This window comes from Eucalyptus grandis, chromosome 5 (assembly GCF_016545825.1).
Source record: "Eucalyptus grandis isolate ANBG69807.140 chromosome 5, ASM1654582v1, whole genome shotgun sequence".
Taxonomy (NCBI): Eukaryota; Viridiplantae; Streptophyta; class Magnoliopsida; order Myrtales; family Myrtaceae; genus Eucalyptus; species Eucalyptus grandis.
Window position 1 is genome coordinate 40,447,019 of NC_052616.1, and position 16,733 is coordinate 40,463,751.

Genomic DNA, 16,733 nt, shown 5'->3' on the forward strand with positions numbered 1-16,733 from the left:
GTCCTCGAATCAGGTGTAAGCGTGATTTCATGAGATAACCTAAAATTTGAGAATAGGATTAGTGGGAATCTATCCAGTTTTAGGTTTCAAGATATCATGCTTTCAACAAATAAGTTCCAAATTCTAAGTTAGTGGAACATATAACTTAGAATTTAGAATAAGTTTTTGTGTTTTTCTCGGTTTATATCTTCACGTGATCTTGCGATCTTTTTTAGCGTTTGATAATGAGTGTATAATCTGAAACCATTAATCTGAGTTTCAATTTCATAACTGAAACTTTTGCTTTGTTAATACTTCATGTTTTTTCGTGTCTTTAAATATAAATTATAATTAGTAAATTGTAAAAATAATTGGTGATTATTAAATGTGATAATTTACTTCAATCATTCAATTGATAATATATGTAAAATCTAGATAAATCTTGGAATTGATCCTAATCCTGGAACTTGGAATTGCTCTCCCTATTTATAATAAGTTATCATTTAAACGACTTCTTCCTTGCCTTGGATTTCGATCTCAATTTGTAGATACATTTTTCAAAAAAGAGTCTCGAGGTCTTTGAAGTCAACATGATCAAAATAATGTACAGCCTGTGTGCATTGGACGACGGGAGGGGCATCTTTGGGAAACTAAAAATAATGTCACGGGGCATGTGAGGTAGTTTACGGGTGTATAATTTAGGAACACTTTATATACTAAGGTCACATGCCTCTCTTTCTGACAATTATAACTTTTAAATGATGTCAATCTCAATTTACAGATACATTTTTAAAAAAGAGTTATGGGGTCTTTTAGTCAACATAATCAAAAAGAGTTTTTACACACTCGCAAACATTTCACGCACTTACCCCACGGCAGGCCTACGTAATATTTTTATTGAGCTGACTATGAAATTTTGCTTTTGCTAATAAAAAAAAAGATCAATGCCGCCTCTTAGATTTGATATTAAGTTCTACTACAAGAGCTTACTTTAAGTTTTCCTAAATGGAGAATATGGCGATTATTTGAAAAGCAAAGTATCCATTAATTTAATTGTTGAGATATCTACAAATATAAACTTTTAATGCTAATACAAAAGCAAAAACAGAAAAAAGGAAAGCTTGTTAATCCGACATTCAAGCCAGAGAGAGAGAGAGATTGGCAGGCTAAGCGTAAGTCCTGGTGGAATCTTTTGACTTTTGTAATAAAAAGACGAGTTACCTGCTCCATTATCAAATGAGTACAATTAAAATTAGGGATGAACATCAATCCTGCTTCAATCCCTTGAATTGATAATAGTTAGTACGGTTCCCAATGTATTGTGCTAAACTTACGGTTCTACCTAAGAATTGGTGATCCAAAGTAGAATCGGACCGGACTAGTGGAGATTTTTCTCTTTCCTGCATGAGTACTCAATTCGCTCCGCAATTCCTTCTTTTTTCTTTGTTTATTGCTTGTGGGTGGACTTATCTAGTGCGCAATTTGTGGATCTGTTTCTATTTTGCGCATTTCAAGGCTGACAATGGGCATTTTCATGCTTCTTTTTTAGAAAATTGAAGGTCTAAGTTGTACTGGAATTGTAAATGTTAGTCAATTTCTAGGGGTTATTACGAAGACAGGGTTTTTATCTAGAGTGCAATTTGTGGATCTGTTTCTGTTTTTTTGCGCATTCCAAGGTTGACAATAGGCATTTTCATGCTTCTTTTTAGAAAATTGAAGGTCTAACTTGTACTGGAATTGCAAATGTTAGTCAATTTCTAGGGGTTATTACGAAGACAGAGTTTTTTTTTTTTTTTATTTTTTTATGTTGTAATTGTAACTGTAGTTGCAACACTCGGAATGCTTAGTAGAAGGCCCAAAACCAATCACTAAGCGCAAAGGGGGAAGGAAAAACTTAGTTTTCACATTTGAATTCAAAGAGTCAAATCCATAAAACAACCTAGAGATCACGGTCTGTTTGTTTGGGCTTATAAAAAGTAAGAACAACTTTTTTGCTTTCCCATCAAATTTAGTAATATTGTAATTTAAATTTTAGAGAATTATGAAAAAAAATTAGGTGAATGTACATGTCAACATTTTTATAAGAAAGTTTTGATTGCTTAATACTAAAGAAAGCCAAAGTGCGAGTACCGCAAAAAAATATATAAAAAAAAAAGTCACTCCGAATTATCTAGGAAACGAATTAGCTAAAAAATCAGGAATTTACTGTTCAAGTGGAAATCTACTCATAAATTTATTTTACAAAAAAAAAAAAAAAAATCACCTTTTAAAAGTAGGATATGAGAAGCCCTAGAGTTAAAGGAAATAAAATAAAATTGCAATCTCAATTTCTTTGTGTTGTGTCAAAAAATAAAAGTAAATGTCATAAAAATTCTCAAATTCATATATCCGTATCATATTTACTCTAAATTAAAATTTGCGTCTAGAAATAGAGCTCTCCAGAATGATACAAACGAAATTTAGTAGTGGCTAGCCAATCTACCTTTTATGCAAACGCATAGTGAACGAGCCTTTCATTGATTAGGTGCTCTCACGAGGGGAAAGCCTTGGGCAAATAAAAAATCAATAATCAAAGCAGTTAAAATAAATAAAGTAGGAGTAAAATAAAACCCGAGCCGCATTTGATAAAATAACATAAGGCCTCGATATCGAACTTCAAGATGAGACCCTGTGAGTAGTGAATGGGAAGTTTGTGCAAGACTTTTGAGATGTACTAATGTGTCAAGGATATATATAAATATCCGAACGCCACTTGTCAAAATAAGTTGCTTTCCTAAAAATCGTTCTTGTAATTACGAAAATTTAGCGTAATGTAATCTAAATGGAACACAATCCTTGGAGAATAATACAAATATAATGTAAACAAATCTAAATTTCCCCAAATAAACCCTTAAACATATTATTTTTGTGATTTATTTAAATGAAGATAAAATCTAAATTACTATCATGCAAGTTGTAATTACTTTATTTTTATACTTTTCATTGCATATGATCCATGCAAGATAGAGATTAAGGTTACAAAAAAAAATGTGATCTTAATGTACTAAATATGCATTTACACTAATTCAAGGAAAATTCTATTCTGAAATGGCAATTATAGTTATAAAAATATTCAATTATCAATGCCTAACTGTGCAAATTTGCACGTCTTGCGATCCCTATGTAGAATATGTATGAAAACATTAGATTTGAGATATGACATAAAAAATGCATTAACTAGAAAACGAAGTACTAAGTTACCTTGAGAATGACAAATTTGCTCACAGGAAAAAAAAAAAAAAAAAAAAAGACAATTATGGGAAGAACTTTTTTTTTGTCTATAAAAATTAATTTTTACTTAAATCTCAAATCTAGTCTTGTTGACTTGAAATCTTAATTGTCCAATGTGATTATTTCACCTCAGCAATAAATCCATATTGCTTGCTACTCGAATCTAAATCACTATCCATTGTTTTTTTTTTTTTAGCCACAACTTGAAAAATAATGGTGAAACTATTTGTAGTCTCGTTCATTTCACCGGCAAGACAAACAGACCTCTGAATTGAATCTCTCTAGCTAGCCTCCATTGCTTTGTCATATTATGAAGTTGTGAACGTCGGCCACCACCCATCAAGAGACACCCTAGACAAGATCTACCAAATTCATAAACAAAACCTTATTTTCTAGAGCAAGCCCAAGCCCTCCACTTGAAACTTGGAAATTTACTTCAAATGGACATCAATCAATCGATCTCATTTAATACATAAATTGATTTTGTTAAGAAGTATAGTAAGGGAGAATCTAAAGTCATGCCCTACCAAAGCACTTGTCACAGTCTATAAGATCTCAAGCTTCAATTAACAGGGCTAGATTTGAGACTAAATAAAAGTTTGATTTTTATTGACATAAAAAAGATTCAGGCCAAAATTGTCAATCAAAGGTAAACTTTGCGTTTTTTTTTTCTTTTAATTAGCCCTTTAATAAGTTTACCATGTGTCGATAATGATTGAAAATTGGTAAAAATAAGAAATGCTATCCAAAGATAGCTACCCTCTCTCAGACCCCTGGTCCAAACGCGCCCCTGCAGTGAAGAGAAAAAGATAAGTCTTCCCATGACGGAAAAAAAAAAAGTTGTCCGAAAAGAAGATTAATTTGAAAATAAATAAATTAATTCGTCTGTCCTCCAGAAAAGGGCAAAAAAGGAAATAAACCAAAAACAAAAACGATGTACGAAAATGAAAACGAAACAAAGCAAACCCAACCCCATGACCAAAGCAAGACTTGCAGCGGGATGACCGACTCTTCCCTCCCTCCTTCCTATCTCCCTCCCCCAAAATAATAATAATAATAATAATAATAATAATAATAATCCGGGGATCCGTCTTTTTTATCGCTGAATGAATATGCCAGAATGGCCCTGGCACGTCCATCGGAATTTGCCAAGCAAGCGCTCACCATTTCCACTGCTTTTGCCGGTATGTCCTTTCTCACGCGTGCCCACCTTTTTCTTCTCTCTGTTGTCGTGCTTTTAACATGCCAGGCTACTTTTGCCTGCCAATGCCCTTTTTCTTTTATTTTTCTTAATTTTTATTCATTTAATTTTTCATTAAATTTTTTAATGATCTTTTTTTTTTTTTTTTTTTAATGTAAGTGACTCTTTTGGAAAATCTACCTCTGTGAGTACCTGATTCACGTCGTGATCCCTTCTTCTTCTTCTTCTTTTTGTTGCTTGCTTATGGACTCATGTTGTGTGCGATTTCTATTCTGGAAATCAATTTTTAGCTAGAAATAGACTTTTTTACATGTTTGATGATAATATAAAAATTTTATACTTGAAATAAAAATTCGTTTGGTAACGACACAAAATTTCTTCTTTCTAGGTGGTCGACAATAGTGGGCAGTAGGAGGCGGCCAGTGAGGGACGACAGCCAATAGGCGGCAGGAGGTGGCAAGCGACGGGTGGGCGACCAGCTAGTAGCGAGGATGAGCGATGAGAAGAGATTTTTTTTTTTTTGATGACCCGGAACCCGCGCACCGTACCAACACTGGACGGCCTCCTGCAGTTCCGGTGACGGGGTAAACCCTAGGGCCCACGGAGACCCACCACCCCGTGGAACGGGTAAGACGCTGCGTCTCCGCGGAGAGTCGAACCCTCTCCCTCCTAGAAGGGGTCAGTGGGTCCCCCCACGGTGGGGAAGACTTAAGCGATGAGAAGAGATTTTATTCCTAATTTTTGTTCTAAAAATAGAAAAGTAGAAAATTTTTACTTTTCATTTTTATTAGAAACTTATTTATAGACTAAAAATTATTCCAAAAGTAGAAAAATGAAATTATCTTACTAGACAGATTTCTATTCCAAAGTTGTTCTCTCGAAAACAGAAAAATAGAAAAAAAAAAATAGAATGATTCATGCGCGCTCTTGGTGGATCTATTTCTGTTTTATGCATTTCAATTTTGATAATGGGCATTGCTTCGTTCTTTCAATGGAGAAATCTTCCACATGTCAACGTTTTCATGTGTAAGTTTCAAATGCTTAAGTTTAAAGAAAATCAAGATTAGAGCACTACCAAAAAAAAGACAAAAGAAAGTCTCTCCAAACAAATCTAGGAAACAAATTAACTAATAAAGGGGAGAATTTCCTTTTCAAGTAAAAGAAATCTAATAAAAAACTATGTAAAAAATATCACTTAATTTGAAAAAGATACTAGACTTAAGGAAGTAAAATAAAATCGTAATCTCGATTTGTCTGTGCCAATATTATATATATATATATATATATATATATAAAAGCATAGCTGGGGACCGAAAATGAAATCATGGAGAAAACAAGGACTAGTACTGTAATTTCCTCAATATTTTATTTCCTTTGAGAACGACTTACATATTGGGCGTTCGTGAAAGTCGACTATACAAGAAGCAGAGTCCACCGGGGGTCAAAAAGCCACGCGTACTGGTTACGCCATTTTAGAGTTGACGAAGACTCGAATTGGTTTGCTTTTCTTATGTGAAAAACAGTGGGGAAAGTTCTAGGAAGAGAGGTCCGAAGCTTAATATAAACGAACTTCAGTGGTGGTAAAGTGAACGAGCTTTTCTTGTTCAGGTGCTACGAGAGAGGAAACCCTCAGAAGAAAATACTTGTGAGAATGGACATGGTTTGAGGCAAGGTAAGTTTGTGTGTGACGCATGTTTAAGACGCCTTTGAGTGAATTCTCATCCTAATCGAGGTTTAGGGTATTGACTCATTGAGATTTATTCTCACCCCATCATGGTTTAAAATTTTTAGGTCTCTAGGATGGAGAGTCCGAAGCCCGAGGAGAAAGGGTCTGGAGTGTAGGTGGCCCAGTAATTTTTTTTTGAGTTAAACCTTCTGTATATAGACTAATAGGGCCAACCTGATATGTTTATAAAGTGCAGTTTGTGAAATAAAAGCATTGGCATGTTTTTAGACTATCCCTATGTTTAATTGTTGTTTGAGGTTTATGAGTTCGCTTCTGCATGTGCATAAAATAAATGGGTCGGCGACACATTTTGGGAATGTTGCAAATTTTAAATCGACCGCTGAGGGATGCGCACGTGCTTGGAGTTCGGGGCGTGACATACAAGAAATAGGAGGTTCTTTCGGTAGGAAAGAAAATGATATTTAACAAAAATAAATTAAAGGAAAAGGAAGGAGGCTCCCAAAGGAGATGAACTATTCATTTTGTAAATATGTTTATTACAATTCTAAAAAAGCCAACAAGGTACTCCTTTAACTTAGCATGAAGATATATTTGTAATTCACTATGGTGTGACAAAAATGCAACAAAATAACAATTCATTATTATGAGTAATCCATCACTAATTAAACAATCAATGCTCACCATTTTAAGAATTTATCTTTTAATAAAGGGTATATATCCTCCAAGAAAAGCATTTTAGATAAGGGTTAATACTTTGAAAAACTCTAAACTTGACAAATTTACCACAAACTAATTTTTTTAATAATGAAAAACCCCAAACTGGTACACTTGTGACAAATTTACCTCAACTAATAATAAAAAACCCCAAATTAGTATACATATGACAAATTCACCCCAACTTATCATAAAAAATCGCAAACCGGTACACTTGTGATAAATTTACCCCAAACTAATTTATTCGATAGCCAAAAGTCCTAAACTAGTATGTCATATATCATATGTTAAATTGGATTAATATCACAAAAAATAATATAATTTTTTATTCCGGTTCGGATAGTTTCAGTTCGATGAATGGAAAATAGCATCTCTTTTTAATATTACAATTTACACAATTTCTTTTTTTCCCACTAATTTTTTTAATATTTTGAAAAAGAAAATTGAAAAACCAAACCGAACCAAAAGTTTTAGTAGTCTACTTCCGCCGAATGTGAGTTGACCGCGTCTTCTCTTCTTCGGAGTTGCCACTTACGGGTCAAAACACGCCCTGTCTCCTGTCCACCTCCAATCTGAATAATAGACATCCAGAATGTGTTCATTTTGTTAATGACCTATTTTTAGAAAAGAGTTTTTGTCAGTTATTCTTTTATCAGTTAGTTTGCGTTATAATTTGAGAGGTTACTCTTCTTCTTTTTCATAAAATGAAACAAAAAGAGGCTGCCTGGGTTACGTAAAAATCATGTACCAAAGAAGAAATATATGCACAAAGAGTTGCGTTTCTATTGTGAAATGCAGAGGGAGGTAGAGATCGATAGAGCATGCCGCTTCGAGCTAACAGCTTCAGGAACGGAACTCTATCGTCTCATTGGAGTAGCTGAGATTTTCTAGTAATCGCTTATCTCATAGAGAATGAAGCATTGTAATTGCAACCATGGATGCATCCTTCTTCAAAATCGGTGAAAAAGAAAGACACTGTAATATTTATACTGTTAGCAGAGTCAAATAGTACAATAGGTGAAATTTCTGTACCTATTCTGAATTTATAACATAGCACCGATTCGGAAATATATTTCTACTTTTGAAATCTGCTAATAAGTAATAACTATCTATCAAAAGATTGGTGTCAAAATTGATTTGAAAAAAAAAAAAAAAGAGTTCAAGAAAAAGAGATGATTCCTCCTATTGAAGTTCTATATTGATTAAAGAGGTAGGAAGGTCAAACTTACTGAGAATGGTCGATGTCATCAAAGGATCATGTAGTTAAATCATGAATGCCTGGTTCTTTATATTTGATAGATATATGCCTCAAAAAGATCATGAAAGACCGTTAGGAAGCTGGGAGTCAAGATGATTGATATGGCAGTGATATTCTGGGAAAAAATCAGAACTTTACTAATGATAAACTTCTCCGATTATCTTTATCGGCTCTAATGATGATTTCGCGAGACACACTAAATAGCTAATTAAGCTCAAAATGAAGATGACATGGAAAGAAGATTCATTGAGTCCGAAGGAAATCAGGTATTGGGAACGAAAGATCAAAACAGGTACGGATGCAAGTAATGGTAAAGCTACCGAAAGACACTGTCGAGATATAAAGCTCCGTAAGTAAGATTCTCTACTATGCTTTTTCTGGTCTCTATTGTGGCCAAAGAAAACGTCATTTCATGCCTCCCCATCACATGGGTTTGGTACTACTCTAAATCAGGTAACCAGTGTGAGTATCCAACTTCGAGCTACGTGCATTGCAAAAATTATGCCGCATCTTCAAATTTTTAGTTTAAAAAATGAGGTCGTTTATGATTTCCTTGGAAAATTGTCGGAAGGCGAATTTGGAATGAAATTCGTTTTGAAAGAAGATATTTATTATTATTTATTATTGTTGGGCACAGAAGCACGCCAATGATAACATGAAAAAATTACAACGAATAACTCAGGACTTACTTATTTGAAAATGCGATATTAATATGACACACAAATGAAAGGTCACCCAGCTATCAGACACATTATTTATGATTGGTAGAGGCTTAGACATACAATTACGATTATTTTTCTCACATGACATGAAAAAAGACTTAGAGCTAAGCAAACTCTTTTTTATTTCTTTCCCGTTCGAATTAGCCAACTCTTTCTTTTTCTCCTAGTTTGGAGCTCGCAAACTTTGAAAGAATCTGAGCTTTCACGGATGGCTTCAATAGCTCCTTATCTTCATGTTCTTGCGAAAGCATCTATCTATTGTACATCTCCCAAATAACTCCCTACTATTACCTTTATTATTTCCTACACAGTAACTTTCACAAGTAGACGTTGATTTCTAGTAATTGCTTTCGTCGAAGACAAGAATTACGGTATCCCTTGTCAATTTATGAGCGTTCTGCACAGAACTTGAATAAGAGTGGATTAAGGGAACATACTGATTTTTTTTTTTTGAGCAAGTAAACTAAGGTGCATTAAGGGAACATACTGATTGATGTGGGTTCTTTTTTTTTTTTGGGTAAAGGTAAGATATGATTGATGTGGGTTCTTTAAGCCTCTTTTTTTTTTTTTTTTTTTTTTTCTTTTGAACAACTGGAGGCAACCAGCGTGTTTCACGTTAAAGCCAAAAGAAGAGGCTCGGGCTTTGGGACGATGACAACCATTCTCGTTCTTAAATTGTTTTTAACGAAATAGATTTTTCTATTTCTATTTCTAGAAGAGTTTCTAAATAAAAATAACCGTTTGATAACAACACAAAATTTTTACTCTAAAAATAGAAATTCGTTTGATAACAACACAAAATTTCTTCTTTTCGTACGGCGGTGGCGACGACCGACGCGACCTTTAATAAAAAAAAATAAAAATAAAAATGATTTACTAACAAAAAAATAATGAATAAAATAAAATAAAATAAAATAAATCATAAAAATATCATTTTATTTTAAAATTAAAATATCATTTTATTTTAAAATAAAAATATAAAAATAAATTTTATTTTATTTATTCTATTTTATTTTATTTTATGAATAAATTTATTTTAAAATGAATAAAAAAAAAATTGAATTGGCAAAACACTCAAGGCAAATAATAATAAATTTATTTTTAATAAAAATAAATTATTTTTATTTATCATAAATAAATTATTTTTAATAAACTAAAATAAAATGATAAATAAAAATAATTTATTTATTTTAATAAATTTATTTTATTTTTAAATGAATATATTTATTTTTATTTATTTTTATTTTTAATAAAATGAGGAGAGGCGGAGGAAGAGGAGGAGGCAAAGACGTAGAGGAGATGAGGGAGGACTCACCAAAATTAGGGTTTAGTGAGAGAAATTATTTCGATTTCTCTTCCGAAATCGAAGTATAAAATTTTAGGGTGCGCATGTTTTTATTTCTCGTTCTTTTTCTGTTTCCTGAACAAAAATAAAAAAAAATGTTTCTGTTCCTGAACAATTTTTGAATAAAAAACGCGTTTGGTAAACTTGTTTCGGAAATAAAAAATAAAAACGAAACATATTTGGTAAATTTTATTCTTTTTTGTTTCTTTTAATTTTTTAATATTTTTATTTTATTTTTCATTTTTCCTTTCTTTTTATTTTTCTTTTTTTCGGCCGCCCGCCCTCCGGATCGGCCCAACGGCGCGGCCTCGCCCGCCAAATGACGCCGAGGCTCGCCGCCGGGCGAGGCCGAGCCTCGCCGTGGTTAGGCGAGGCTCGCCCGGCGCGGCGGTGAGGCTCGGCCTCGCCGGGGGCCAAGGCTCCCACGCGAGGTCGCCGACCCTCGACGGCGTCGCCGCCCTCGACGGCCGGTCCCGGCCATGGCCGAGGCCGGCGACCGCGAAAGAAAAAAAAGAAGAAAAGAAGAAGAAAAGAAGAAGAGAAGAAGAAGAGAGAGAAGAAGAAACGTTTCTTCAAAATTGTTTTAACAAACAAGAAGTAAGTTTTTTTTGTTTCTTTTTTTGTTCTTTTTGTGTTCCTAACAAAAAAACAAAAAGTGTTCTAGAAACACTTTTAGGAATAAAAACATGCAGGCCCTTAGCTTCGATTTCTCTTCCAAACCTATTTCTAATAATTCTAGAAATAGAAAAACCGAATAGGTTTATCAAACGGATTTCTCTTCCAAAAGCAGTGCTCCTAACGGAAAACTATTTCTAAACAGAAAACTATTTCTGGAACAGAAAAACTATTTCTGGAACAGAAATTTTAGGTTGTCATGCACCCCCTTTGCAAACTCGAAAAGAAGAGCGGTGGGGACGGATGAGGAAAGCGACAAAGGTCCTTGGAGAGCAGTCGATCAAATATTATGTGTGATTCTTTACAAATCGCTCAAGCACTGTGAATTCACAATGAGACAGAGGGACAGCGGGTTGGGTAGCGCATGCAAACGCTTCTTCGGGAAGAGTTTTCTTTCGAAATGGTTCTTTCTATTTTTGCTTACCTGGAACAATTTCGAAAGTAAAGAACCCGTTTGATAACGACACAAAATTTCTACTCTTGGAATAGAAAAAAAGAATAGAAATGCGTTTGATAACGCAACAATTTCTTTTTTGTATTTATTCATTTTTTAATCTTGTCGACAGATTGCGCCTCCGCTTTCCCCGGCCGCCGTCTCCCGGCCGTCGATGCTGCCTGCCGCACGACCGCCGGCGGTCGGCGTGGCAATAGCTGCGGCCGACGGGTCGGAGACGGCGACGGCGGACGGAGGCGGCGGCGACGGCGGGTGGCGGCGGCGACGGAGGTCGGAGACGGCCGCCGGCGGCGGCGACTGGCGGCCGCGGAGGAGGCGGCGCCGGGCGACCGGCGGAGGCGGCGGAGGCGGCGGAGACCGGCGGCGGCGACCAGCGACCGGCGGCGGCGACTGGCGACCGGCGACCGGCGGCGGTGGCGGTGGGCGGTCTCCGGGCGGTTGACGGTGGTTGCGGCAAGAAAAGGAAATAAAAGAAAATTAAAAAAGAAAATCAGCTTATTTCTAGAAGTTGTTCCTGAACAAGAAGTAACTTTTTTGCTTCTTGTTTCTTCCCAAACCATTCCCCGGCTAAGTTTTTATTCCCTAACAAAAACAATGTGGCGTTAGCAAGAAACGTTTCTGTTCTTTTTTTGTTCTGGGGAACAAAAGAACAGAAACCATGAGAAACAGAAACGTTTGCATGCGCTACCTCAGTGAGTGAAGTAGAGAGGTTTGTGTGTTTCTCTGCATCTGTTTCTCCATTGGACAATAAGCAGAAAAGGAAAGGAAGAGAGAGAAAGAGAGATAGATCTGCGTCCACGATTTATGAAACAGAAAGACCGATTTTTCCATTTGCGGAACCCAATGATAGAAAAAGCAACCGACCGATGCAGTGCCAATGTAATTACATGTTGCAATGCATTGCTTGTGACTCTAATCACGAAATTACGATTCCTCATCCTTCACCAGATTAATTGTGAATGAACTGGTTTTGGTCATTTTTCATTCAGACCTAACTGAGATACAACCTCACTTGTGACTTGTGAGGTGTAATTTGGGGTTATTTTCCTTTTTCCTCTCTTCAATTTTCTTCTTGTTGCTGTTCTTTCACACCCAAACACAACCTTTTTTTAAATAATTTTCTTCAAGAAAATCCACGATTCCTCCCCCTCTTTCAAGAAAATCCACGATTCTCCCCCCAGGGCCCTCTCTTTCTCTCTCTGGCCACTCACGAAAAGAGTAGTAGGTTCTTTCGGTAGGAAAGAAAGGGAAAAATAACGAAAATCAATTAAAGAAGAAGGAATTTTTTTGGGGGAGGGGGGGCGGCGGGGGAGGGGAATTTGAAAAGAGAGCATCAGAAAGGAAATGTACTATTCATTTTTTAGATATGATTTCTCCAATACCAAAAAAAGCCAGGAGGTGCTCCTTTAACTTACCATAAAGATGTGACGCGAATACAACAAAATAATATCTCATCATTTTGAGTAATCCATTACCAATCAAACAATCAATATTTATCATTTGGAAAAGCATTCTATATTATATAAGATATGTAACTTATTTAGTCCATAAAGACACGTGCACTATACATGTTAATGGAAAAAGGTTAGCGGATGACGAAATACAAGTTTGGGTTAGACAGAAGAGGGACGTGGTTTTTTGAAGTTCGAGATTTGACATGCACCAACTCTAAAGTTATGAAGGGTGGAATGAAACACTCCCTAAAATGTCGGAATGAGATCTCACATTCTTCTTCCAAATGCATTGAGCCTAAGAGTGTCATTATAATGTATCTAATTTGAAGTGATTTTCCTCATTAAGCAATGTTACTTTTTCCTCTGAACCTAGTTGGAAGAAAGTACCTCCAACTATATCTTTGATCGGTGGATACCAATATGTAAACTTAACTAAAATTAAATATAAATGATATCTATATTTGTAACTCACCAAATATAGTTACAAATATAGAGAGATTGCATATAGTTGGTGCATGGGGAGGGAGCCTATAAGGTGTAGACATGTGGCCACTCAACTCACTTTGCTTTTTGTTTTCTCTTTTTTTCTTCAATTTAAGATGATGTCATATCTTGTATCGCTTGCTTCCTTTCAAAAAATGCAAATTGGCACAAGAAAAATTATAGACAAGTGGAACATGAGGTCCCAAAATTAAAACTGTTGTCATCAAAAAGTCGAAAACCAATATTACTTGGAATGGTCGGGCTAAAAGTTAAAGCAAAGAAGCAAGAACATTTCTTTCCCACGCGGATGGACGAGCTAACTCTCTTTTTCTTTCCATTAGTCAAGCTTTGCATGCTGAAGCCTCCTAATGCCCTATTTATAGGCACCAATCTACTGCTTTTAGGAACCTTAGCTTTTGGAACGAAATTTTTTGAAATGTGTAGCCAAAATTCCTGAACAAAAGATTCACATGTTTAGCCACGAAGATTGAAGCCCACAAATTTTGAAAGACAAAATCCTGAACTTTAAGAACCTTAGCTTCACATACAACATCAAGAGCTCCTCATCTTTTATTTTCTTGTGAAAGTTTTTAGGGTTAATATCCTGAAAAACCCCAAATTGGTACACCCGCGACAAATTTACTCCAAACTATTTTTTGATCGTGAAAAACCCCAAACCGGCACACCCGTGACAAATTTATCCCAACCGACTATAAAAACCCTAAATTGATATATTTATGACAATTTTACTCCAAACTAATTTATTCAACCGCAAAAACTCCAAACCGGTAAATTTGTAACAAATATACCATTCGCTAAATTGGAATAATACCACAAAAAAATCACAAAAATTGTAAATTGTAACAAATGGAGCGTAAAATCGCAAATTGGTATACCAATCAATTGTCACGTTTCATTTAACTTAATAGTTTGACAATAAAATTTAACGAAAACTAACAGAAGGTAAATTTGTCACAAGTGTACCAGTTTGGAGTAAATTTGTTAAAGGTATACCAATTTGGAGTTTTTTATAGTCAAAAAAATAGTTTGGGGTAAATTTGTCACAGGTGTACCAGTTTGGGATTTTTCACGGTATTAACCCAAGTTTTTATTGTATATCTCCCAAATAGTTCCCTACAATTAAGCTTACTATTCGCCCCACAATAGCCTATAAACGTTGATTTCTAGATCCAATGATGCCCCCGCTGCACGGTTCAATTAGAGGACAAAAGCTTCACACGGACGTTTCTGAGAAATTGTGTCGGTGCTTTAAGCTTTCCCTTTCTCTTTTCGACTGGCAACTAGTGCTTTCCTCATTGACCCTAAAATGTAGAGGTCCATGATGCCCTGGAGACTCGGAAAGGAAGAGCGATTGGGACGGATCAGAAAAATAATTGATGAATGCTTTTCCATAGTATGATGGTGATTGTCCTCTCTATCTCATCCCCGATTCAATTAGAAAGTTTGGAATAATTGACTGAATTTAACCTGTTATGTACAAGCATTTAGGAAACACTTGAATTCATTAGGGATTTTAAATATAAGAAAATTTTACATATTGCAGAAGGAGAGAAATTGAGTAAATTTTACGTATTTTTGAAAGGAAAATTTTATGTATTAAAATTGTGTGTGGGTGTGTGGTTTTTTTTTTATTTTTTTAGTTTATTATTCTAAATTGCATATAGTGTGGGGATTAGTACTTGATTGATGAAATTATTTTGATGCTGCTGGCAAAGTGTTAGTAGAGTTGTAGATAAGCACTATCATGACCCAATCTGAGTTATAATTTTCTCAAAGCAATTCTTTTGAAGAATGATTTGCTTCCTCTTTTTAAAATGTATGCGGTTCTGTTTATTTCCTTATACAAATTCTTTCCATTTCATATTATCCATGGGGATGCTCAACTGGAAGAACAATTGCTTCAACTAACCCATATGTTTATTTTTTGGTCAAAATCAACTAACCCATATGTTCTCTTCAGCAAATTCCTAAGTTCGGCTATCTCAGTCCCTTAACAGTTCTTTTCATGGTAAATTATTAGTATGTCAAACTTGACCAAGTGCAGAATATTGATCAACTACTATATTTTCTTCAAAAAATTCCCCAGCCATCTTGGATTCCTTAATCAGATTTACATGTCAAACTTGACCAAGTGCAGAATATCGATCAAATTCAATTTGTCTAGAAAAATCATGTTCTGATTTTATGTTATGTTCATTCAAGTGTCAGAATATAGTAGTTGGGGCTCAAAATGTATGTGAAGTTCAAGTTGAGGCATTGGACCAAGGTAGTACACACAAGCCCCCCGAACATTCACTGTGTAGATAGGTTTCTTGAAGGTTCACACGCCTTAACCCCAGTCAAAAAATATCTCTGGAGATGGTCCACAAAACGCGTATTTTGAATTGAAGTGGATGCCATCTGATTTCGCATTGCCGGAAACGCAAATGATGGTCAAGACATGATGCAGACAAGGCAAAGTGGATCCCCCCTTGTCACTCTCCCCAATAATTCTCCACTTATATTTGCTTTTCTAACTCGTGTTTGTACTTCATCCAAACAGCCACAGACCGAGCTTTCACGGACAGTGCGTTGTCCGCCCATCCATATGAATGCATTCCAAATTTTCAAAATGACTCCAAAGAGCAAATCTCGTAAAGGCTTTCAATAATTTCAGCATTAGCATCACATCACTATTATTGCATCACGCGTGACTTCCAAAAATAATCTCAGTAGAATATAACAATTTTATCAATTTAATCTTAAATTTTGACGCAAGATATTAATATAGTGTTTACAATCAATTTCCATCAAGAATAACTGATGTGGTGATCTAGTTGTCTTGGGTTGTCATAAGTGGCACATCATTACACTAGTGCTTTCCATCAATAATTGATCACAAGAACAACATTGAAATATCGCACAAAAATTTAAAACTAAATCGGCGAAATTATAAATTTAGGACTAAACTAACATTCATATAATAAGTTCATGATTTATTGGATGATTTTCCCGATATGATAATTGATTTAAATACAAAAAACATTCACAAGTATGACATCCATGGCATTTGGTATGATGCATGTGATCCTGCCTACCCAATTGTTTTTCTCACATGACACGAACAAACGCTTAGAGCAAACTCTTATATTTCTTTCCCGCACCAGTGAGCCAACTTTTTTTTCTTTTTCTCCTCGGTTTGGAGCACGCAACCTTTGAAAGAACCTGAGGTTTCACGGATGACTTCCATAGCTCATCCTCTACATTTTCTTTCGGACGCATCTATGGTACATCTATGTCAATTTCTCAATCTAGTGGTGCGCGTGCTGCACGGAACTTGAATGAATAAGAGTGAATAAAGGCTACTTGGAGAATACTTGGAGAAAACCTCAGCCGGACGATTCGGAGAACGTACTGATTGATGTGGGTGCTTTAACCCTCTTTTCCTTTTGCTTTTGAACAGCTGGAGGCAACCGATGTGTTTCATATTG

General features: G+C 35.4%; 1 long non-coding RNA gene across 1 annotated transcript; it reads left to right on the forward strand.

Annotated features, from left to right (window-relative positions):
• The first annotated feature begins 5,898 nt into the window (after positions 1–5,898).
• On the forward strand, positions 5,899–6,408 carry LOC120294113. The gene is made up of 2 exons (XR_005551594.1): positions 5,899–6,122; positions 6,242–6,408. It is a non-coding gene; the product is annotated as an uncharacterized LOC120294113 (long non-coding RNA).
• Positions 6,409–16,733: the final 10,325 nt, after the last annotated feature.